Source organism: Erinaceus europaeus, chromosome 20, assembly GCF_950295315.1.
Source record: "Erinaceus europaeus chromosome 20, mEriEur2.1, whole genome shotgun sequence".
Taxonomy (NCBI): Eukaryota; Metazoa; Chordata; class Mammalia; order Eulipotyphla; family Erinaceidae; genus Erinaceus; species Erinaceus europaeus.
In genome coordinates, this window is record NC_080181.1 from 23,506,188 (window position 1) to 23,530,674 (window position 24,487).

Genomic DNA, 24,487 nt, shown 5'->3' on the forward strand with positions numbered 1-24,487 from the left:
AAAAACCGCAAGGGAAACAAGGGCAACAAAAATGGGGGAATAGCCTCCAGGAGCAAAGGATTCATAGTGCAGGCTCCAAGCCCCAGCGATAACCCTGAAGGAAAATAAATAAATTACTAGGATCCTGGCAGTGGCTCACCTGGTAGAGCACTGATGTTACCATGCACACGGAATCAGGTTCACGGCCCTGGTCTCCATTTGCAGGGTGGAGGCTTCAAGTGCTGCAGATGTGCACAAGTGGTGGGGCAGTGCTGCAGACGTCACTCTCTCTCCTCACTCCCCTCTCAACTTCTCTTTGTTTCTAACCAAAATAAAAAATAAAATGAAACTTTTTTTTTAAATAAAATAGATTACTGAGTCCCAGTCATAGAGTTTTTGCTCAGTAAGTAGGAAGTAGGGATGGGGAAGTTTGCATTTCTAATAAATTCCCAGATGATGCTAATTCTTGCTGGTCCAGGGATGACTCTTTGATAACTAATAGGTACTATTAGTCATTCTCCAACCTTACAGTCAAATCTCAGTAACACAATATGATTTTCCCCTACTTATTGAAAGAATTCTATGATCAGAATCTTCTCTTGAATAGATTTTTTTCCCTCTATATATGCCAGGTGTAGTCTATGATAGAAAGGCTATCAGGTTAGGCACAACCTAAATTAACTTGGGAAATACTTTTTTTTTTCTTTTGCCTCTAGGGTTATCAGTTGTGCTCAGTGCTGGCACTATGACTCCACTGCTCCTGGAGGCTAATTTTTCCTTTCCTTTTTTTTAATTTTTTGGATACAACAGAGAAAAATTGAGAGGGGAGGGGAAGATAGAAAGGGGGAGAGAAGGAGGCTGGGCCTTAGTGCACCAGGTTAAGTGCACATAGTACCAAAGCACAAGGACCAGCGCAAGGATCCTGGTTCAAGACCCCGGCCCCTCACCTATGGGGGGGTCCCCTCACAAGGGGTGAGGCAGGTCTGCAGGTATCCATCATCCTCTCCCCACTCTATTTCCCCTTCCCCTCCCAATTTCTGTCTGTCCTATCCAATACAATCGAAAAAGAAAACAAAGTGGCCACAGGAGCAGTAGATTCATAGTGCTGGCACCAAGCCCCAGTGCTAACGCCTTCCTCACCTACTTCCATTTCACTTTCTTCAATTACTCTAAGGGTAACCTTGTCAGATAAAGTAAGGACTACAAAAGCTGGATAAGGGCAAGAGACCAACATACTTTAATGATGGTTCTTTTGGTCACTACCAGGCCACCCCATCATCCAGGGCACTAGTCATGGAATTCTAGGATTACCACATAGATATGATAGGCCTAGACCTCTAACAGATCCCTCTCTCCACCATCACTGGTCATCGCCATCAGGAACAGCATCATGGACCCACTTGTGGGCCTCTACAGGACCTTGCCCTCAATATGAAACAACAATGGTAGGGACTGCCCCACTCCCCAAAGAAAGGCTGGGTCAACATACTCTGCCACTCCAAGAACACAGATCCTGAAATGAGTGCAGCCTAGAATGTTCCTAGCTATGACCACAGAAAGGAAGCTCAGACCTACAGGGATGCAGAGTTTACACAGGCTCCTGTGCTCAATATGGGTCCCAGGTCAGATTGAAGGGGTTTACAGTTAACAGTAGTTAAATACTTTTCCCATATTTTGGAGCTACTCTCTTTCCTGATACAGCTTTCTAGTCTCATTTCCAACTCTAACTTTTAGCCCACCTGCATGTTAGCTGTTGAACTCAGGCAAAAGTTAGTAAAGTCACGGGACCCTTGGAATATACTTAAAATAGACTTCACAGCTTTTTCCAAAATGGAGACCCCATAAATCTCATCTGATATAGTCTTACCTCTAGGTTCCTGATTATTAAACAAATTTTTCTCCTTTATATATGAATGCTTTTCAGCCACCAAGTTGCAGATGCTACTATGATACCAACCTGACTTCCCTGAGCAGAGGACCTCACCAATGAGTCCTGGAGTCCCACTTCTCCAGAGCCCTGCCCAACTAGGGAAAGAAAGAAACAGGCTGGGAGTATGGAAGGATCTGTCAACACCCAAGTCCAGCAGAGAAGCAAAGAAGCCAGATCTTCCTCCTTCTGCACCCCATAATGATCCTGGGTCCATACCCCCAGAGGGATAAAGAATAGAAAAGCTTTTGGGGGGTAGAGAAATGCAGAACTCCGGTGATGGGAATTGTGTGGAATTGTAGCCCTCTTATCCAAAGACTTATTGATCATTATTAAATCAATAAAAAGAGGAGGGTTAGAGAAAGAGAGACATCTACTGACCTGCTTTACCGCTTGTGAAGCGACCCCCCCCCCGCATGTGGGGAGCAGGGCCTCAAACCAGGATCCTTGTGCCAGTGCTTACACTTCATACTATGTGCACATAACACAGTGCACTACTGCCTGGCCCCCAACTTGGGAAACTATTTTTAAATTTGTTATTACTGATTTTTAATATAGATTTACAAAATTGTAAGATAATAGGGGTATAATTCCATACAATTCCTGCCACCAGAGTTCTGTGTCCCACCCTCCACCCCACCCCGATTAAGAACTGTAGTAGTTCCCCCAAAGTCACAGATATGGGTTGATTCTATAACTATCTATCTGTATCTATGTATATTTTTTCTGATTTTTTTCAGTGGTCCTGCCTTCACTTGCTTTCAAAGTCACCCCTATACCTACTACATCCAACTGCCTTACTTAGGAAATTCATTATCACTCTTAAATGTGTGACTTCCAGGCCTCTGTCTCACTACATTCTATTCCACGTGCCAGAAGCTAAAAATTACCTGGTATTCTCAGCTTTCTTTCTACAACATTCTTAACACATCGGCAGGCAGATGGATACCTTAGAAAGCAAGGAAGTCATGAACTCAGAAAGGCCAAAAAGAAAAGAATCACATCAAGATATTATCAAAAATATCCTAGTAGTTGTGTTTATACCATCAGAACTGTGGAATTTTTTATTTTCTCCATACAAGTGTATTTTCCCCCTCCAGTTATAGCTACAAAGCCATGAAGTATCCTCTAACTTCTTGCTTTTAGGTTCCTTTTAGGCTGCTTCTTTTAGCTGTTATTTTAGGGAGTAATTGGGCAACTATCCCTGCCACAGCTAAAGTCCCAAGAGGAAGAGAGCAGTCCTCTCTTTATCTGTCCTTTAAAGTAAAAGTGCAGCAAGCAAGTAGACTTTAAAAAAAAAATGCCATAACGTACTTAATCAAATATTTCCTACTTAGACCTAGATACCTTCCATACCTACTTCCTATTTCACTTCTCTCAATCATCTAAGTCTAACCTAGTCAGATAAAGTAAGGACTACAAAAGCTGGATAAGAGACCGGCACACTTTAATGAAGGTCCTTCGGTCACTACCACTCCATCATCCAGGGCCCATCAGAGAATCCTGGGATTCCCACATAGATATGAGGGGCCTAGACCTCTAGCAGATCCCTCTCTCCACCATCACTGGTCATCTCCATCAGGAACAATATCATAAACCCTCTTGTGGGCCTCTACATTGTCCTCAATGTAGAACAACAGTGGTAGAAATTGTTCCACTCTCTGAAAGGAGGCTATTCAAGGAAGACTAGTCCTGAAATGAGTGCAGCCTTGAATGTTTGTAGCCATGACCATGGAATTTGAGCTCAGACTGACAGGGATGCAACGAACAGTGGAATCAGACAGGAAGTGAGCACCAGCATTACCTCTGGTGGCAAAGAATAAGGTGAAGGAGAAGGAGGAAGTGGAGGAGGAGAAGAATGCTTTCTTGCTCCCATATCACTGTATTTTACTCGGCTATCAGGGTAGCCTGTCATCTTGCTTGAAACACTCCCTTCTTTCAAGGTCTGTTTACTGGGCTCTTCTTGCTCCAGAACTCACAGTCATTCGCTCTATCTTAAATCTACCTTACTCCCCCCAAAGATGTCTTTTGTAATGAACTGTGTCCTGCCAGATACCTTAGTGACCCAGACATTTGGCCCAAAGTGCATCTGATTTTTACCAGTCATGAACAGACAGGCCTCAACACTGAAGAAGAAGTTACAGAAAGAACTGGATTGGTATGAATCACAGCAAGAAAAAAATCTATGGAGTATTAGATTTAGAGAATATTACTCTCTGGCATTATTTGAACACCTCTCTGACCATACTTGCTAGGCCTAGATCAGCGCTTCCATTATAAATCCTATTTTCAAGGGTTTATGACTTGCTATAAAAATTCAATCTAAACTGAAAAGCAACAGAGCAAATTTGCAGTTCAAGAAGCAGTTAGATTCAAGAAAGGATAAAAAGTTGGGAAGAAACAGACACAAAAGAGAAAAGGAATCAAGTCCTTTAAAAAGAGGCCAGCTAGAACTCTTGCCTTCTTTCTGCCTCTATGTGACCTGAAGATGATTTTGTTTTTAAATTTGAGTTTTCACAGGCTATTAACTCTCATGTGCAAAGAGACCTATAGAGACACTGAAGCCAAATAAATAAATACATTTAGCTCCGTGATGTGTTTTCGATTAGAAGTGGCAGCAGCAAGTGTTGAACCTTGTTCCTCAGGACTCCTCTGGGGAAAAATGACTCTACTCAGGGGTTACACTCATGAAAGCACCCTAGGAAATGTACCAGAATTTTCTCTGGTTTAGTAAAAAGCGGGAAAGGTAAAGGAGATGCTCAGTAACCTTATACATTCTGATCAGATAAAAGTAAACTATAACTACTTATTTCCTGAAAATAAAGCAATCAGATGCCTCTATATGTTACTCTATGGAGTCATATTTTGAAGCAGGCTTGTAAACATCTACCTGTTTATGTATCCAGCTATGATTTCATCATAAAGTGAGCCAACAGATACTTAGCAGCTTTGGTCAGCATTACCACTAACCTTCAGTTCGCAGGGAAAACACATCTATTAGTTCAGAAATATCATCCCCTTTGCCTTGGAAGCATAGGCTAAGACTACACAAAGATCAACAAAGTCTACCTTGCCTTGTTCAAAGATGAGTCTCTGCCCCCAATTTTCTATTAAGAAATCTTAGAGTGGTCCAGGGGAGCATGGAGAAGACAGAAAAACATTTAGAGTCCAGACTATCTCCATAGGGAAGCACCCAAGGGTGGCAATCTAGTCATGAAAGAAGAAAGCAGAGAATTTATCTTGACCATGATTACATAGCAAGCAATGACTGCTGCTGAGCTCACAGGATTATCTGATAGGGCTGATGGAAAATAGAGTGGGACACAAGTGTCTGTCCAATTCTTCCTGCTACAAAACAAGACTCTATATTCTGTAAAGCTGACAGTTTGATATCAAGCAGAAGAATTTAATAGCAGGAACAAAGAATAGAATTTGTATTATTGTTGTTGTTGTTGTTATTATTATTATTATTAAGCATCCATGCTGCTATAAATATGTTTACATGTTAACTCATGTAAACTTCATTAACAAAAAAAAAAAAAAACCTCTATGGTGCTGATATGTATTATCCCTTTAAAAGATGATGAAATTAAGACTAATTAACTCACTTTAGGTTAAACCACAAACAAGCCAGCAAAGGCAAAACTGAATCCATACCTTTCTCATATCAAAGCTCTTGATCTTCTCTATTAGCTCCAAGTAATATTTCAGTGGATAGATTACAGAGTGGAAATGAATTTGAGATGCTCTAAAAGTTTCAGGTATGATGTTATCTGGGGTGGAACTAGAGAGAAGCCAGGTAATCATTTGTACAAAGGAAAGCAGATTTCAATTATGCTAATTCCTCAAATCTAGAAAATTATAAAAATAATATAAAGGATTCCTGGGATTGTACAAATAAAACAAAGCACAGACAACCCCACTAATGTGTCTTGGAGCTCCGCTTCCCCAGAGCCCTTCCCCACTAGGGAAAGAGAGACAGGCTGGGAGTATGGATCGACCTGTCAACGCCTATGTTCAGTGGGGAAGCAATTACAGAAGCCAGACCTTCAACCTTCATCCCACAATGATCTTGAGTCCATACACCCAGAGGGATAAAGAATAGGAAAGCTATCAGGGGAGGGGATGGGCTATGGAGGTCTGGTGGTGGGAATTGTGCGAAGTTGTACCCCTCTTATCCTATGGTTTTGTCAATGTTTCCTTTTTATAAAATAAAAATAAATAAAACAAAGCAACCAACAATCTTACTTTATCAATATAAATGACCAATACAACGATGTCACTGTGAACTCTGAAAGAGTTCCCACTTTCATTTTTACTTATTTATTTTTTCCCTTTTATTGCCTTTGTTGTTTATCATCATTGTTGTTATTATTGTTGTTATTGTTGTTGGATAGGACAGAGAGAAATGTAGAGAGGAGGGGAAGACAGAGAGGGGGAAAAAAAGATAGACACCTGCAGACCTGCTTTACAGCCTGTGAAGCGAACCCCCTGCAGGTGGGAAGCCAGGGGCTAGAACTGGGATCCTGATGCTGGTTCATGATGCTTTGCACCATGTGTGCTTAATCCATTGCACCACCATGCAGCTCCCAAATTCCTGCTTTTAAAGATAGTGTTGGTAATTAGGCTACTCCTCAGCTCCCAGCCCATGCTACTATAATCTTGGAGAGGCTGGAGTTGTAACCTTGCAAACTATACTTCTGCTTGCCCAGTGGGTACTCTATTTGAGCTCTCCCAACAGGGCATGCTAGAAAAAGACTGAGAATATTCTAGGCATTTCCCTGCTGGAAAAGTACAGCAGTAGATTCTAGTTGCAAGTGCCTCTCTCTCACTCTCCAAAACCAAACTTATTGCACCTTCTCAGAGCCACCAGGACCTTTTTCTATCCTGGACCTCTTCTAGAGTTTAGTATCCTTCAATTGTTGCCTCAAAAGATACAGTTGCTTCTTCTTTAAGCTGCTATACTGTTACACTATTGTTCTCTTTTGCATCTAACTAGTTAAACACCCATGCAATAAATTCCTTTTTAATCAACTCCCTATTAACATAGCTGGTCTGATTCATTTTCCTGAATGGGATCTGGCACATATAAAGTATTCTTTTTTTTCATATCAAGTATTCTAATGGAATGTTCTTTAATCTTTTTCTTAAGTAGAACTCTCCTTGCACCCTACATTTTTTTTATATTGTGCCATATTAAAAATTACTCTGGGAAGTGTAAGCTACACCCACTATGGAAGAAAAAAAAAAAAAAGAGTTGCCTTATGAGCCAGTAGTTCCACTCTGAGGAATATACCCAAAAGAAATTAAAACTCTTGAAAATATATCTGTATTCCTTGTTCACAGTAGAATTATTTACAATAGCCAAGGCAGGGAAACAATCTAAGTGTCCAACAACGAATGACTGGATGAAGAAGTCGTGGTATACAGTTGTGCATAGCTTAACTGTAGGGGATATATTCTGAGAACTGCATCATTAAGCTATTTTATCATTGTATGAATGCCACAGAGTGTTATTTGTAGTAGGCTAGGTGATGTGACCTACTATACACATAGGCTACATGATAAGGAACCACTATGTTCCACTGACAGAAATGTCATTGGGCTACACATGACTGTATAGGTACACACTGAAATATTATTTCGGTCATAAAAAGGAATGAAGTACCTATACATACTACAATCTCAATGAATCTCCATAACATATTAAGTGAAAGAAGCAATACACTAAAGGTCACATCTTATGACTATATATATGAAATATGGAAAACAGGTCCGTATAAACAGAACACTGATTGATGCTTGTTCAGTCTTGTGAGGAAAGGGAGAACACAGAGAACTGCTTATTGTGTAAGGGCATTTACTTCTGAGTGATGGAAATGTTTTTAACTAAATATAGTTTGTGCAAGATTTTGAAAGTAAAAAGTGTGACTTAAAACAGGCTGAATATATGTGAACTTCAAATCAATAAGTTATTTTGAAAGGAAGAAGAGTAGGATAGAGGGGAGAAAGGTAAGAAGGAGACAAGCCAGAAGATGGAGAGAGAAGAATCTAGGTCCAAAGAATATGACTGAGAATTTGGATCAATCTTTCCCTAAAATAGATAACCTTATAATTTTGTCAGGTTAAACAACAAGAATTTTTTTTTTATCATTTCATAAGTTGGGTTTCTCTCTTTTCCAGCCAAGAAATCTTCATATTGCCCTTAATTAAGGGTAGTCCACTAGAACCCACCAAAATTTAAATTGGTTTCCATCTGTGCTGGTTTCAGTGGAAGAGACCAGCTCACCAACAACTTATCTGGAAAACCATGTTTGTAGCAGCAGATGCTCAGGGACACTTGAGCTGTCTCTTTGTCAGACTGAATCATCCCAGTTTCAAACTTTCAAAACATTTTATAGGAATTGTGTGGAGTTGGACCCCTCTTATCCTATGGTTTTTGTCAGTGTTTCATATATATAGATTTTCCCTTTTGTTGCCCTTGTTCTTTAACATTGCTGTGGTTATTGATGTCGTTGTTGTTGGATAGGACAGAGAGAAATGGAAAGAGGAGGGGAAGACAGAGAGGGGGAGAGAAAGATAGACACCTGCAGACCTGCTTCACCGCCTGTGAAGTGACTCCCCTGCAGGTGGGGAGCCAGGGGCTCGAACCCGGATCCTGAGGCCAGTCCTTGCGCTTTGCACCACGTGCGCTTAACCCGCTGCGTCACCAACTGACTCCCCAGTGTTTCCTTTTCATAAATAAAAAGTACTAAAAAAAAGAGTAGCTTGTAAATTCTGAGATTATCTATACATATTTATTTGAATAAGTAAATGCATGGTGGGAAAAAAAGACATTTTAGTAAACTCCTTGGCAGAAGTAAAAGATTTAAGATATTTCTCCGTTCTGACCAACAAAAGAAATGACCACTGTGTCTCAGCAAAGCAATGTTGCCAACTCACCCTATGGTAAGTGAGTGAGTGAGTGAGTGAGTGCTGTGCAAGTAATCTAAGAATAATGAATCCTCTGGCTCTTCAGACTTACTCCCTCTACTTCCTTCCCTACCCATAATCACCTTGATGCTTTTTATGTATTATCAGTGAAGGGCTAATGACATTTTAATACTGTAGGTGCGGGCTTAACTGTTAGCTTATAATTGAAAGGCTCTAAGTGAAAGGAACTAAGCACCTATACGAAAATTTGATGTGCTTCTGTCCGGTGTCCATTTGGATATCAGAACACACCTACAATTGATGAATTGATCACTTTGCTAGTTTCCTACAAGCGACTGGGTTTCTTTATCTTCCCTTGCCCTGGATGGCTAACTTAAACACATGGAAATTGGCATGGGGCTTGGGTAACTTATACCACCAAATGGGTGGTATTCTCCAATGTGTTACAGTTGGAGAAAACCTGGTAAAATGCTGACGTGGCAAGTAGAAGCAACAGACACCAATTCAAGCCAAGTAGAAAAAGCTTAATTGTTTGACAGGTAACCATGGGCAAAACTTATAACCTCTGGCCTTGAGATTTTCTTTTTTATAAAAGAAAATAATGGGAGCTTACCTCAAAGATAATTTATTTTCAGAATCAAAATTTCATAGTTTACATGTCAGAAGTAGTTTCCCTCATTTTCAAGAGACAGAGGGTCACCCCACTAGGGAAAGATATAAACAGGCTGTGGGCATGGATTGACCTCTTAAGGTCCATTACTTGTCCATCCAGCAGACAAGTAATTATAGAAGCCAAAACTCCCACCTTCTGCACCTATAAAGAATTATGATGGGACTAGGGAGATAGCATAATGGTTATGCAAATTGACTTTAGTGCCTGAGACTCTGATGTCACAGGTTCAGTCTCCAGCACCACCATAAGCCACAGCTGAACAGTGCTGTAGTAAAAAAAAAAAAAAAAAAAGGAAAAGAAAAAGAAAAAATATATAGTCCAGGGGTGCCTGTCGGTGGTGCACCTGGTTAAACATTCATATTATATTGTACAAGGATACAAGCCCCCAACCCCCACCTGCATAGGGATGCTTCACAAGTGGTGAAGCAGGACTGCAGGTGTCTCTGTCTATCTCCCCCTTTGCAATTTCTCTTTGTCCCTATCCAACAATAAATAAATAATATATATATATATTTTAATTGTTTAAAAATAATTATGGTCCATACTCCCAGAGGGGGGGAAATGTTAGGGAAAGATGACCAGAGGGCTCTGAACTCTAATTCCATCTGGACCCAGAGAAAGAAAAGGAAAAAAAGGAAGGACATTAAAAGTAGTAACAGATGGGGCCGGGTGGTGGCGCACCTGGTTGAGTGCACATGTTACAGTGCACAAGACCCAGGTTCAAACCCCTGGTACCCACCTGCAGGGGGAAAGCTTTGCAAGTGGTGAAGCAGGTCTGCAGGTGTCTATCTCTCTCCTTCTCTAATTCCCCTCCTCCTCTCAATTTCTGGCTGTCTCTACCCAATAAACAGATGAAGATAATAAAAAAAAAAAATTTTAAGATGTACCAGAGTGATGTTTGATTCTTTCTCTCTCTCCTCCTATCTTTCTCATTAATAGATAAATAAGTAAAATCTTTAAAAAAAAATTTTTTTAAGTCGTAACGGGGGTCGGGCGGGGGTGCAGTGGGTTAAGCGCATGTGGCGTAAGAATCCCGGTTCCCCACCTGCAGGGGAGTCGCTTCACAGGCGGTGAAGCAGGTCTGCAGGTGTCTATCTTTCTCTCCCCCTCTCTGTCTTCCCCTCCTCTCTCCATTTCTCTCTGTCCTATCCAACAATGAACAACATCAACAATGGCAATAATAATAACCACAACGAGGCTACAACAACAAGGGCAACAAAAAAGGGGGGAAAATGGCCTCCAGGAGCGGTGGGTTCATGGTGCAGGCACCAAGCCCAGCAATAACCCTGGAGGGGAAAAAAAGAAGAAAAAAAAATTAGTAACAGGTGTAGGTGTGATTTAGAAAGGAAGAGTGGCTGGGTCACCCTGAAATGAGCACAGCCTGCAATGTTCCCAGCTGTGGCCATGAAATTCGAGCTCAGACCAATAGGGACTCAGAGGTTACACAGGCTCATGTGATATACATGGGTCAGGTGGATGAGGTAAACAATTAATTTTATTCAGAGTTTTTTTTCAAGAATGAGAGCTACTCTCTACCTTAATCCAACTTTCTAGCCCTTTTCTCTACTCTGACACCATCTTCTCAGACAATACGTTTTCCAACTCCATGTTAACTATCTAACACAAGCAAAACTATGATAGTCAAGGACTTCCTAACTTCTTTACACTCTAAGATCCCTAGTCTCACCTGCTCTTCTCCTACTTTGTGTTTCCTGTTCACCAATTATATTGTACTTCTTTGTATTCTAAGTGCCTTTCAGCAACCAAGATGCAGACGCTATCACGGATTCCATCCTGACTTCCCTGGGCAGATGACCTCACCATTGTGTCTTGGAACGTCACCTCTTCAGAGCCTTGCCCTACTAGGGAAAGACCGAAACAGGCTGGAGAAATGGATTGACCTGCCAACGCACATGTCCAGTGGAGAAGCAATTACAGAAGCCAGAACTCCCGCCAGAATTCCCACCTTTTGCACCCCAAAAATAATCTTGATCCATACTCCCAGTGGGGGAGAAATGATAGGGGGGAGATGACAAGAGGGCTCTGAACTCAACTTCATCAGGAACTTAAGAGAGAGGAGGGAAGAGGGAAGGACATTTAGATGAAATAATAAGTGTATTTGTAAACTGAGAGGGAAGAAAAGATGAAACCTATATTTTTAAAAAAGGCCAAATATATACAAACATAGACAGATAGTCATAGAAATAATAGCCCCTATCTGCAAACCTTGGGAGAATGACTATAGCTTACAATGGAGGGACTGGAGATACAGAACTCTGTGGGAACAGTGTGAAGTTGTACTTCTGTTATCTTGTAACTTTGTAAATCAATATTAAGTCACTAGTAAAAAAGAAAAAAAGGGAAAAAATTGTTAACCAGGGGTCAGATGGAGGTGCACCTGGTTAAGCACACACATTACAGTGCACAAGGACCTGGGCTCAACTCCCTGGTCCCAACCTGCAGAAGGAAAGCTTCATGAATGATGAAGCAGGGCTGCAGGTGTCTCTCTTATTCATTATTATTATTTGTATTATTATTATTATTATCATTATTTACCAAAGCACTGCATAGCTCTGGCTTATGGTGGTGTAGGGGATTGAACCTTGGACTCTGTAGCCTCAGGCATTAGAGTCTCTTTGCTTTCTACCCTGCCCTTTCTGTCTTTTTCCCTATCTCCCCTCGCCTCTTAATTTCTCTTTGTCTCTATCCAATTATAAATAAATTTAAAAATAAATATGTAAAAAAAATAAAATAAATAATAGCTAACCTGGTGAAGGTGATGTCACACCTGCTGTCTGACAAAGTCCGCACATGGTGGGAAACTCTGCAAAGTGAATGTTCCTGGACTGAACCGAAGCCACTCAGCCTTTTGCTTGTACTTCTGTTAATCACTGGATTTATAGGATCTTTCCAAACTTCACTTGGGGGCCCTGAGAAAAATTCCCTGGGGAAGAAGTGCTGTCACAGAAAACCCAGGGACTCACCAAGTACTGATATGGAGAACTGTACCAGATATGTAATTTACTAAAGAGGTTCAAAACCTAACAATTGGCTAATTATCAGATAGCTGACTGTGAAGGAATTGCTTGCTTGCCCCCTCTCTTGTCATTCTGGTTCCTACACCCCGGGCAGAAAAGGTCAGGGGAAAATACAGAGAGCTATGGGTTCTTCCCACGGCATAAGGGCCGCCTTGGGTAGCTTATAAAATAGGTGGTAGACTGTGGTTTCCCCCAAAGTATAAGGGCCCATACCAAGCCCCCCCTGCCGACCCTCCTCTTCTGTTTGCAGGCATCTATGATGAATACTGGGGTCATGTGGTTAACATTAAAGGTAAGTAGGTTGAGGATAATAAGTTACCATTTATATAGAAACTAGCAAGGCCCTATCCACCCTAGGTGTGTGTTTGCCAGGAGACAAAGACAAGCTATTAAAAGGTAACTGAATAAATTACTGGCAAAAAAGTAGGCTGTGAGAAATGTCCCAAAGACAGACTATAGAACCAGGTGAATATATATATGTGAATTATGAAAGATGCTATAGACAAGATGAATTGCTTCGTGAAAACTGACCTATTAGAAACAATAGATGCTTTATAGGAACATAATAAAGTAGTGGGGCTTTTGGTAATATTCCAGTAAAAATTAATCATATAGGACTGTTGTAAGATTCCAGTAAAACCTAGTTAACCATAATATAGATTAAGCTTAAACAAAAAACATTTAGGGAGTATGACACAGTGACAGTACAGGATACAGTTGAGGGACTAAGAACAAAAAACTGAGGAATACTGAAATGGACTGTTCCAGGTATGGTTCGACAATGAACTCATATGTTTTCTTTTTAATCAAAAATTGACACATGTTGTATCCGGGTGAAAAAAATGTATAAAAATAAAACTCTGCAGAGAGAAATCAGAGATGCCTCTCTCCTGCTCTTGAAGCAGTTGATGTGTCTCTCACCTTATTTGCACCAATGCCCCTCCACCTTCGGAGACCCTAGTAATCTGCTGAGACACCCCCCCCCCCGCATTAACCCTTATCTGTGGCCTTGGGAGAACTACTGCAGTTTCCAATAGAGGGAATGGAGACACAGAGCTCTGGTGGTAGGAACAATGTAGAATTATACCCATCATCTCATAATTCTGAAAATTAATACTAAATCACTAAGAAAAAAAAAAAAAAAAAGAGGGCCAGAGAGATACTCAGCAGTGGCTCATAGGACTTGCATGCCTGAAGACTCAGGTTCAATTTCTGGCACTACCATATGCCAGAGTTGAGCAGGGCTCTGGTCTCTTAACTCTCTCATAAAAATAAGTCAGCAAATATACAAAAATGTTTTTTTAAAAAATAAAGAAACATGGCATAAGTCAATTGTCCCTATTTTATATTTGTATAAATATAAACAGCAACCCAAGAAAATAGCAAGATTTTTCATTAAAAAAAAAAAATATATATATATATATATTGCCTCCAGAGTTATTGCTGAGGCTTGGTGCCAGCACTATAAACTCACTCCTCCTGGGGGCCAATTTTTTCCATTTTTTATTGGATAGGACAGAGAGAAATCGAGAGAGAAGGTGGACTATAGAGAGAGGGAGAGAAAGATAGACACCTGCAGACCTGCTTCACTGTTGTAAAGCAAGTCTCCTGCAGGTGGGGAGCCGGGGGCTTGAACTGGGATCCTTGCACGGATCACTGGGCTTTGTACTATGTATGCTTAACCCAGTGCACTACAGCCCAGCCCCTTTTATTTATTTTTTTCAGTCAATCTGACTATGTTTTCCAGGACAACTTTTGTGTGGAATGTTCCAGAATGCTATTCCAGGACCTTTATACAACTACTAAAACCTTGAAGAGCATTTCATAATTTTATAGTTAATGAGCAGTAGCTACCACAATAATAAACAGTATATACCTAAAACCTAGTGATCACAATTAGTAAATCATATCAAGATTTATACTATAACTACCTACATAATAAGTAAAATCCTATTTCTTGGGACAGAATTTAACACTCTAGAATTTAACAAGCTAGAGAATTTGATAGAAAACTATTTTATTTCATAATAAAACTTTATGGAAAAAACAAGGGGGTAGAGAAGCCCAAGCAGCGGGTTTTGCACTTACTAACCTGTGCCATGGTGGGATTAAGTGTGGAACAGTGTTAAGGTGACACCAGAGGCCTGTTAATCAATAACAGATGCTATGATATCACTGGGAATTTAAAGAGATGGAAAAAATGCATTTTAAAAGAATGAAAAAAGAGCCAGGGGTACAAAGCAAAACGAGAACTTGGTGGAAGAAGGGAGGTTCTTAGAACTGATCGTTTTCTGTTTTCTTTTGAGAAGGTCACTCAGGATAAATTCATACAGTTTGAACTTCATTCACTGACATCACAATCCACTTATTACTGGCAGCCTGGGAGATGGCTCAGTGGATAAAGCACTGAATTCTCAAGTATGAGGTCCAGAGCTCAATTCTTCAAATGTGCCAGAGTGGTGCTCTCCTAGTCGTTGTTGTCCCCCACCCCTCCTTTACCCTCCTTCTTCCTCTTCTCTCTCTCTCTCATTAATAAATAAATCTTTTTTTTAAGTTACTTACTAAGCAGTTGGGGAGTTTACTCAGGTGGCAGAATTTAAGCTTTACATGCTTGAGGCCCTGGGCTCAATCACTTATACAGTACATAGCTGAACCCTGCCCCCTTCTCAAAGTAACTAAATAAATTGTTCCAGAAGGTACTTAGTGAAATAAATAAATCATTAAAGTAAACAAATATTAAACACTAGGGTGGAGTAGTGGTATACCCAGTTAAATGCACACATTACTATGTGCAAGGACAGGAGTTGAAGCCCACACTCCCCACCTGCAAAGGGGAAGCTTCATGAGCAGTGAAGCAAGTACTGCAGGTGTCTCTATCGCCCTCTCTATCTCCCCCTACCCTCTCAACTTCTCTATCAAATAAAGGAAAAGTCCTATTAAATAAAGGAAAACAACAATAGCAACAAAATGTTAAACATCAAGCTATTCTTACAAACAAAAAAAATGAATGTAGGGCTCTCCTATCATTGGGGAGCCCTAGCAGCTCAGGGTACCCACCATTGTTGGGCCGTGGGGATCCATAAATGAATGACACTCCCTCCCTGCACCCCCTGCAAAATTCATTCAGTATATAGGTTGCAATAATTGATTTTAGGGTATTCTTTATTTCTATTTTAAAATAAACTTTTTACTGAAGTGACACTGGTTTATAACATTATATAAGTTTCAGGTGTCCAGCATTATGCTAGCTATTTTTTTAATTTATTTAAGAAAGGAGACATTAACAAAACCATAGGGTAGGAGGGGTACAGCTCCACACAATTCCCACCACCCGATCTCCATATCCCATCCCCTCCCCTGATAGCTTTACCATTCTCTATCCCTCTGGGAATATGGACCCAGGGTCGTTGTGGGTTGTGTGCTAACTATTTATACACACTTGTGATCACCTAAAGTCTGTCTTCCAGTCATCACCATACAACTGACTACCAGCATCCATTTCACTCACCCACTCACTCTCGGCCTCCTTCCCATACAGTAATTATCAATCTGTTACTGAACCTTAATTTTAATTCCTATTCAGATCTATCTTTTTCACAACATACAGTCCTTTTTTTTTTTTTCTTTTTAAGAATGTGCCAGGAGCTCCCCAGACCAAAAAGACTCAATTGTTCCACAAACACTTATCTCTGATCATACTATGCAGGGTACTGCAGCAGGTGCTGAAGATAACAGGCAGAGAAGATGAAGCAGTGGCCCTCGGGGAGCTCAGGCCAGGAACAACTGGCACAACTGGGCTGTGAGTGTGGTACCAGAGGTAGACGCACAGACCTCAGGAGAGATGAGCATTGTGTGCTCTGACTACTTTCACTGTCGAGGATGATGATCAACCACAATGGCTGACTCCTCTATTATTTGCTCTCATCCTCTCAGCAATGTATTATTAATAACCCTATTTATGAGTAATGATATGCAGAAGTGTTCATCTTTTTTGTTATTAGCAGCTGGTCAGAGAATTCTGTGAGAAAGTTAATTCTGCCGACAAACTGTAGGATAAGTCCACCCATCCAAATCTAGAAGAGTCAGCTCCCACTCCAAGGCAAGGGATTGGGCTGGGAAATGGATTTCCTCCTGGGCAGCACAACAAAGAGTGGAGACCGGGGATGCTAGAACACTGGGTAGAAGGGATTAAAAGGAGGACAGCTTTGCTTGCAGTTAAGTGTCAGCAGAAGGCAGACTCCCTGGCTGAGGTGCAGAGGGCAGACGGAAGGCAGAAGAAACAAGTCAGATTTTCTGATGTATATACTGTCTGTTTTGGAACAAAATTCTTCCTGTGATCCCCACCCCATGTTTAGTAAATCTATTTGAATTTTGTGTGGAAATCAGAGAAGATGCAGAATTTTACTTCAGACTCAAAAAGGGCTGTATACACTGATGAGAGGAAGGTCTGCCATCTGTCTTTAGAATTAAGATGTTGAAACCAGGATGTAAAAAGATTAAGCTAGAAATGTCACAAGGTTCAAACAGTTGATAATTCTGAGAACTATCTCAGCGTACCTGAAAGATGAAGACCCAGTCAGGGTTGAAAAAAAACATCCTTGGGCCTAGTCAGTGGAGCACTGGGTAAAGCGCACGTCGCCATGCACAAGGTCCTGTGTTTAAAGCCCCCCAGTCCCCACCTTCAAAGGGGATGTTTTCACAGGTGGTAAAACAGAGATGTAGGTGCCACTCTCTGTCCCTTCCCTCTGTTTTTCTCTGTACTATGAAAGGAAAGAAGAGGGGGAGGTAGACTGCTTGAAGCAGTGGAACCATCATGCAAGCACTGAACTCCATCAATAACTCCAGTGGGAAGGAAGGAAGGAAGGAAGGAAGGAAGGAAGGAAGGAAGGAAGGAAGGAAGGAAGGAAGGAAGGAATGGATGGAGGGAGGGTAAGGGAGGAAGAAAGGAAGGAAGGAAGGAAAGAAGGAAAGAAGGGAGGGAGGGAGGAAGGGATGGTAAGGGAGGAAGAAAGGAAGGAAGGAAGGAAGGAAGGAAGGAAGGAAGGGAGGGAGGGAGGGAGGTAAAGGAAGGAAGGGAGGAAAAGAGGGAGGAGAGAGAGGGAGGGAAGAAGGGAGTGAGCAAGGAGGGGAGAAGGAATGGGTAAGGAAGGAAGAGAAGACAAGATAAGACAAGACAAGGCTATCCTTACTATCCTTACCAGAGAGGATGTTCTGACTCCAAAACTTAAAGATCAGGGAACCAGAAGGCTAGAACATAGTAAGAGGTCACAGCAGTAAAGAGCTGGGAAAAAAGAAAGTATTCCTGGGATCTTGAAACATATCAAAAACTTTCATAATCCCACCACAATGAGTCTGTGAAGCAAAAATGCTGAGGTAGATCACCATAAAAGAGTGGAAACATCAAGATGCAGAAACAGTTTAGCATTCAGTGACCCAGATTTGAGTCCAGCCCTATCACATTGGTGGAAACTTCAGTCCTATGATGTTTTTCCCTCTCTCCCTCTGTCTCTCTGTCACTCTCTATCCAAGAAAGTCATCCCTAAACAGTGACAACAACAAAAAAGGATGAAATCTTAGAGCCGCTAGCATCCCATAACCTGCTAGGAGATTAGGGCAGAAATTTAGAGTGGAGGGGGTCGGGCGGTGGCGCAGTGGGTCAAGCGCATGTGGCGCAAAGCGCAGGGACCGGCGTAAGGATCCCGGTTCGAGCCCCCGGCTCCCCACCTGCAGGGGAGTCGCTTCACAGGCAGTGAAGCAGGTCTGCAGGTGTCTATCTTTCTTTCCCCTTCTCTGTCTTCCCCTCCTCTCTCCATTTCTCTCTGTCCTATCCAACAACGAATTGCGTCAACAAGGGCAATAATAATAGCCACAACGAAGCTACAACAAGGGCAACAAAAGGGGGAAAAAAATGGCCTCCAGGAGCGGTGGATTCATGGTGCAGGCACCGAGCCCAGCAATAACCCTGGAGGAGGAAAAAAATAAAAATAAAAAAAAAAAAGAAAGAAATTTAGAGTGGAAAAGGAAAGATCACTTAGAGGTAAAATGCACCCCTACAGATCTTGTAAAATATTTCATTTGAGATGTTTATGTAAAGTGGGTTCTCATTTTTTCACTATTGCTAAGTGATCTTAGCAATAGTGGAAGAATTTTGGGGACCTAAGAGATAGATCACAGGGTAGGCATAGACTTTGCTACGAGCATGGCCCAGGATCAAACCCCAGCATCACACAGCAGCATGACACTACCAGGGAGAGTTCAGGTGCTATGGTATCTCTCCTCTCTTTCTCTTCATCTGAATGAAAAAATCAGCTCTTGAGTAGTGAAATAGAGAATGTCCAAAGACCAGCTCAAAATAAGATGTGATTTTGTGATTTAAAGAATAGAAAATGTCGGGGGCTGGGTGGTGGCACACTGGGTTAAGTGCACATAGTACAAAGCGCAATAATCAGAGCAAGGATCCCAGTTCGAGCTCCGGGCTTCCCACCTGCAGAGGGGTTGCTTCACAAAACAGTGAAGCAGGTCTGCAGGTATCTATCTTTCTCACTTCCTCTCTATCTCTCCTTCCCTCTCAATTTCTCTCTGTCCTATCCAATAAAAAAGGAAAATGTCTACCCAAAGCAGTGGATCATAGTGCCAATACTGAGCCCCAGGTATAACCCTGTAGGCAAAAAGAAAAAGAAAAGAAAATGTCAAAAGGACAGAAGGTTTGAGAACAGGAAATCTAGTTCTGTCTCCATGGTCTCTACTTCCCTGTATGGCTTTTGTATGGAAAAGGGAGATTAGAAGAGTTTCTAGTAGTCATTAAAAGAAGCTCTCCTATTCTGTCATATGAAGTGAATAAAAGAAATAAACGGGGCTAGGCGGTGACACACCCAGTTAAGCATATACCTTACCATGAAGAAGTACCAGGGCTTGAGTCCCTGCTCCCCAACTGCAGGAAGGACATTTCACAGGGTGAAGCAGGTCTGCAGGTGTCTGTCTTGATTTCTTCCTCTTTATTTCCCCCTCCCATCTAAATTTCTTTCTGCCCTATCAAATAAAATAGAAGGGGGGAGAGGAAGGAAAAGTGAGAGGAGAGGAGAGGAGAGGAGAGGAGAAGAGAGGAGAGGAGAGGAGAGGAGAGGAGAGGAGGGGAGGGGAGGGGAGGGGAGAGGAGAGGAGAGGAGAGGAGAGGAGAGGAGAGGAGAGGAGAGGAGAGGAGAGGAGAGGAGAGGAGAGGAGAGGAGAGGAGAGGAGAGGAGAGGAGAGGAGAGAAAAAAAAAATGGAAGCAAGGAGTGATGTCCTGCTAGTGCCAGATTTAAAAGAAGAAGAAGGAGGAGGAGGAGGAGAAGAAGGAGGAGGAGGAGGAGGAGGAGGAGGGGAAGAAGAAGAAGAAGAAGAAGAAGAAGAAGAAGAAGAAGAAGAAGAAGAAGAAGAAGAAGAAGAAGAAGAAGAAGAAGAAGAAGGAGGAGAAGAAATAAAGAAATAAATGGAACAAATCTGGCATGCGGTCTCCCCCCTATTTTTCTTCTGGACATTTCCCACTTCCTGAAGCTTCCTTGACTTTGGTCCTTAGACAACTCTAGGATTTCTTCCTCACTAATTATAGTAGGACTGCATCAGGGTAGGTTTTTTTTTTCCTGTATAAATGCAGATGCTTTACTAGGTTTTTATAACTTAAATCCTACAATTTCTTTGAATATGACCTTTCTGCTTCTAAAAGATTTTATTAATTTGCAACTCACCAATGGTCTCCATGCCCTCTGTTGCACTTAAGAGCATCAACTGTCTAATTTCAACACTTTGGTGTTCCTGAAACTTCAGTATTGACATGAGAGCTCATTTAAGTTGGAGAAAGCAAAGGCTCCTGCAGCCACAATGTCAAACAAATATTGAGTAATGGCCCAAGCTCACAAAGAATTAAAACCTAAAGTGTGATTTTTTTTTTTTAAAGCTGTAGTTGACAGTCATGAAATAGTTGAATTACTTTATAGTACAAAATGAAGAGAGTCTACCGAGGATCTGAAGGGAGGAGAAAAGAATCAAGGGCTATAAGGAATACATTATGCAGATTAATTTTAGAATATGAATAACAGAAATTGTTACTATGACACATAACTCCAAACCAAAGTTTTTGCCATTGAATAAAGTAATTATCATTCATTAATCTTTGCAAGGATTATGAAAATGTGTTTGTGATCAGACTCCCCAGTATTTGCAACCATGATTATAAGGATAGATTTGTCATCCCAAATAAGCAGATAATCTTCCTGTTTAATGAGCCTGCATTGTGGGAAGCTCAAGAAAATGATGCTCCAAACATCATTTGTTACTTTAAGTTTTATTCAGTGTAACTAAACTTAAAAAAAAAAAAAAAGCAATTCTTCCAGCTCTTGCTTTTCCTCTCTCCCCTCATATTTCTTACCCATGAATTTATTTCCAGCAATGCCGATTCAGTCAAGCAGAGATCTCAGAGCTTGTCTTGCCGCCTGACTTTCCTAGCTGTGATCAACAGTGTTATTCAGTCTGACACAGAACACAAAACAAGTAAAATTATGGTTGCAAAGAAACAAGAAGTAAAGATTTTGTAACAAGCAGTTGTAAGTTCGAATCCCCTTTTTATCAATTATTATAGGAAAGTAGCTGCCATACCTGTAAAATAGGAGTAGGCTGACTTAGACAGTGGGTGTAAAATATGGGTACTCAACAAAAGGAGCATCACTCCCTGACCCCCAGGTCTCTTTATCCCTCTCTCTCTCAGAGGATAACAAGGATCAACGGATATGGAAGGTATCTGACCCCATTCCAATCTGCACCACCTTTTACCATTCCAACAGCAGGGCTCCTGTCAATGGTCAGTGCACTGCCAGTGACCTTGCAAAGATGTGGGAAGACTTTGGTTGGTACTCAATTCACCTGAATTCCTACAGCACTCAGGAGTCTGCACACTCTTTAGTATCACTGAAATAATTGCTTTATATACATATCTGATTTTTCCAGCAGGATGAACATTTACAGCCAGCATGAACTGGACCCATAATGCCACTGTCACTGGTCATCTCCATATGGACCATATGGACCCCTTTGTGGGCCCCAATAGGACCTTGTCCTCAATATGGATCAACAAGGGCAGGGAATATTCCATTCTCTGAAGGGAGGTTGGATAACATACTCCACCTATCACCTGAGGATGATGGGTCCTGAAATTAGTGGAGCCTGAAATGCTCCTAGTCATGACCACAGAATGCGAGCTCAGACCTACAGGGATGCAGAGGTTACATAGGCTCCAGTGCTGACTATGGGCCCCAGATCTAATCAATGGGATTTATTTACAGTTAACAATACTTATATGCTTTCCCCATATTTGGGAGCTACTCTCTTCCCTGATACAGCTTTCCAGTCCTTTTTCCAACTATGATTCCATCTCCCCAGACAATAACCTGGGTCCACTTGCATGTTAGCTGTCAGACACCGGCAAAAACTAGTAAAGTCATGGGTCCCTTGGAATATACCTAAATAGATCTACTAGCTTTTTCCAAAATAAAGAACCCAAATCTTCATCTGTAATATTCTTGCCTTTAGGTTCATGATTAGTCAACAATTTGTTCTGCTTTATACCTTAACTCTTTTTCAGCCACCAGGTTCCAGATGATAACATGATGCAAACCTGAATTCTCTGGGAAGATGATCCCACCAATGTGTCCTGGAGTCCCGCCTCCCCTAACCCCTGCCCCAAAAGGGATAGAGAGAGACAAGCTGGGAGTATGGATTGATCTGCCAATAACCATGTTCATCAGGGAAGCAATTACAGAAGCCAGACCTTCCACTTTCTGTATCCCATGATGATCCTCGGTCCATACTCCCAGAGGGATAAAGAATAGGAAAGCTATCAAGGGATTGGGGCACTGTGTGGAATTGTACCCCTCTTATCCTATGGTCTTGTCAATATTTACATTTTATAAATAAATTAATTAAAAAACAGAAAGCAAAAAAAGAAAGGTAACAATCCATAAGCATCAAATTAAGTCATAAACATACAAAGTAAGTGAGAAATATGTATGTAAGATGTACATATATGTAGGAATTTAAGTTGTGAATTGATTCTATTATTTTGGGCTTTTAGACTTGCCACTTAATTTTTTTAATATTTTATTTATTTTATTTTTTAGAGAAATGTGGAGAGAGAGAAACACCAGAGCACTGCCCAGTCTGGCTTATGGTGGTGCAGGGGATTGAACCTGGGACTTTGGAGCCTCAGGCATGAAAGTCTCTTTGCGTAACCATTATGAAATCTATCATGCCCTCTTGCCACTTTATTGATGAGCAAATAACAGTGGCTCAAATGAGAAAGACATTTAATTCCTAGTAAAAAAAATCTAGACTGTTAAGACAGTCCAGTGGTTGTTTGTAGCTTTCCTCAAAAGCAAGGAATTCATTTATGTGGCTGAAACAGGTCTATCCCCAACAAGAATATAAAAAATAAGAAAAAAGAAGTCAGGAGTTTCTTGGGACATAGCCATGAACTTGCACAGGCCATTCACTTCATGTTCTATTAAACAGAACTTGGTCAACAGTCACATTTAGCTGCAGGTGAAACTGGAAAATATCTAACTGTCAGAGAGAAACAGAAGTTATTTATCTAGCTAAAAGTTGAAGGTTCTACTATAAAGAGAAAGAAGAGAATAGTGAGTCCTGGAAGCGTTAGTAATCTCTGACACTATGGATGAAACTGAATTCTAGATTACTTGACTATTCAAAAAAAAGAAGAAAGAAAGGAAGGAAAGAAGGGAGGGAGGGAGGGAGGAAGGAAGGAAGGAAGGAAGGAAGGAAGGAAGGAAGGAAGGAAGGGAGAAAAAGAAAGCAAGTCAAGAGTGAGAGCAAGAGTGAATGAGAAAGGAAGGAATGGAAGGTGGGAGGGAGAAAAGAAAAAAGAAAAGCAACAGATTTGACAACACAGGGATTAAATTTGAGTCTAGCAGTAGCCAAATACTCTGAGTATCATCCGCTCTTTTTAGAGAACACACACAACAACTATTTTGTCATGCATAGTCCCCATCAGGCCATTATGCACTTCCTATACTTAGTCTCCATTTCTCACTCCTGTTCTCTGTGGGCATTTGAGTTTGAACCCAATGCATCTAAGGAGCTACCTATTGTGCACCCACTCACTGCATGCCAAGCACTTTACCTACATCATCATTTCACCCTCAGCAATTTTGCAAAGTAGCTTTTGTTGTTGTTGTTGTTGTTGTTCTGTGATATAACGAAGCAAATTAAGGTTGGGAGAGTTTGAATAGCTTGCTCAGTTTATCTAGAAAGTGGCAACTTTCAAAAAATGTAAATGGACTGCAAAACAACTCGCCTGAAGAGTGTGCTTGCTTAGGCACAAGCATGACCCAGGTTCAGGCAAAACCCCCGTCACTGATGGATGTTTCAGTGCCATGGAGTCTTTCTCTCTGTCTCTCTATCTCTGTATCTGTCTTCCCATTTGAAAAAGTTAGCCTGGGGGGCAGGTGTAGAGCACCTGGTTGAGCGCACATGATAGAGTGAACAAGACCCAGACTAGAGTCCCCAGTCCCCACCTGTAGGGGGAAAGCTTCACTAGTGGTGAAGCAGGGCTGCAGGTGTCTCTCTGTCTCTCTTGCTCTCTATCTCCCCCTACTCTCTCAATTTCTGGCTGTCTCTACCCAATAAATAAAGATGATTTTTTAAAAAGAAAACCTTTTACTGTCGACTGTAAAATATTAATCCCCCAGAAACAAAATAATAAAAAAAAATTAAAAAATAAAAGTCAGCCTGGAACAGTGAAGCCTCACAGACAACAACAACATACTGTCAACTCCCAAACCCCCGGTATCTGCCTCAAATGTCTATGCTGCGAGGTAGGTGCAGGGTTGTATGTCCACAGAGATTTTGCACAGTTCAATTTATTCTTTGCTTTGGTAAAACAATTTTCC

The 24,487-nt window shown here is 41.3% G+C and overlaps 1 protein-coding gene across 4 annotated transcripts in view; it reads right to left on the reverse strand.

Annotated features, from left to right (window-relative positions):
• DDX10 (DEAD-box helicase 10) overlaps window positions 1–24,487 on the reverse strand; it is a 653,321-nt gene that overhangs the window by 307,115 nt on the left and 321,719 nt on the right. The gene's annotated exons all lie outside the window — the stretch shown is intronic.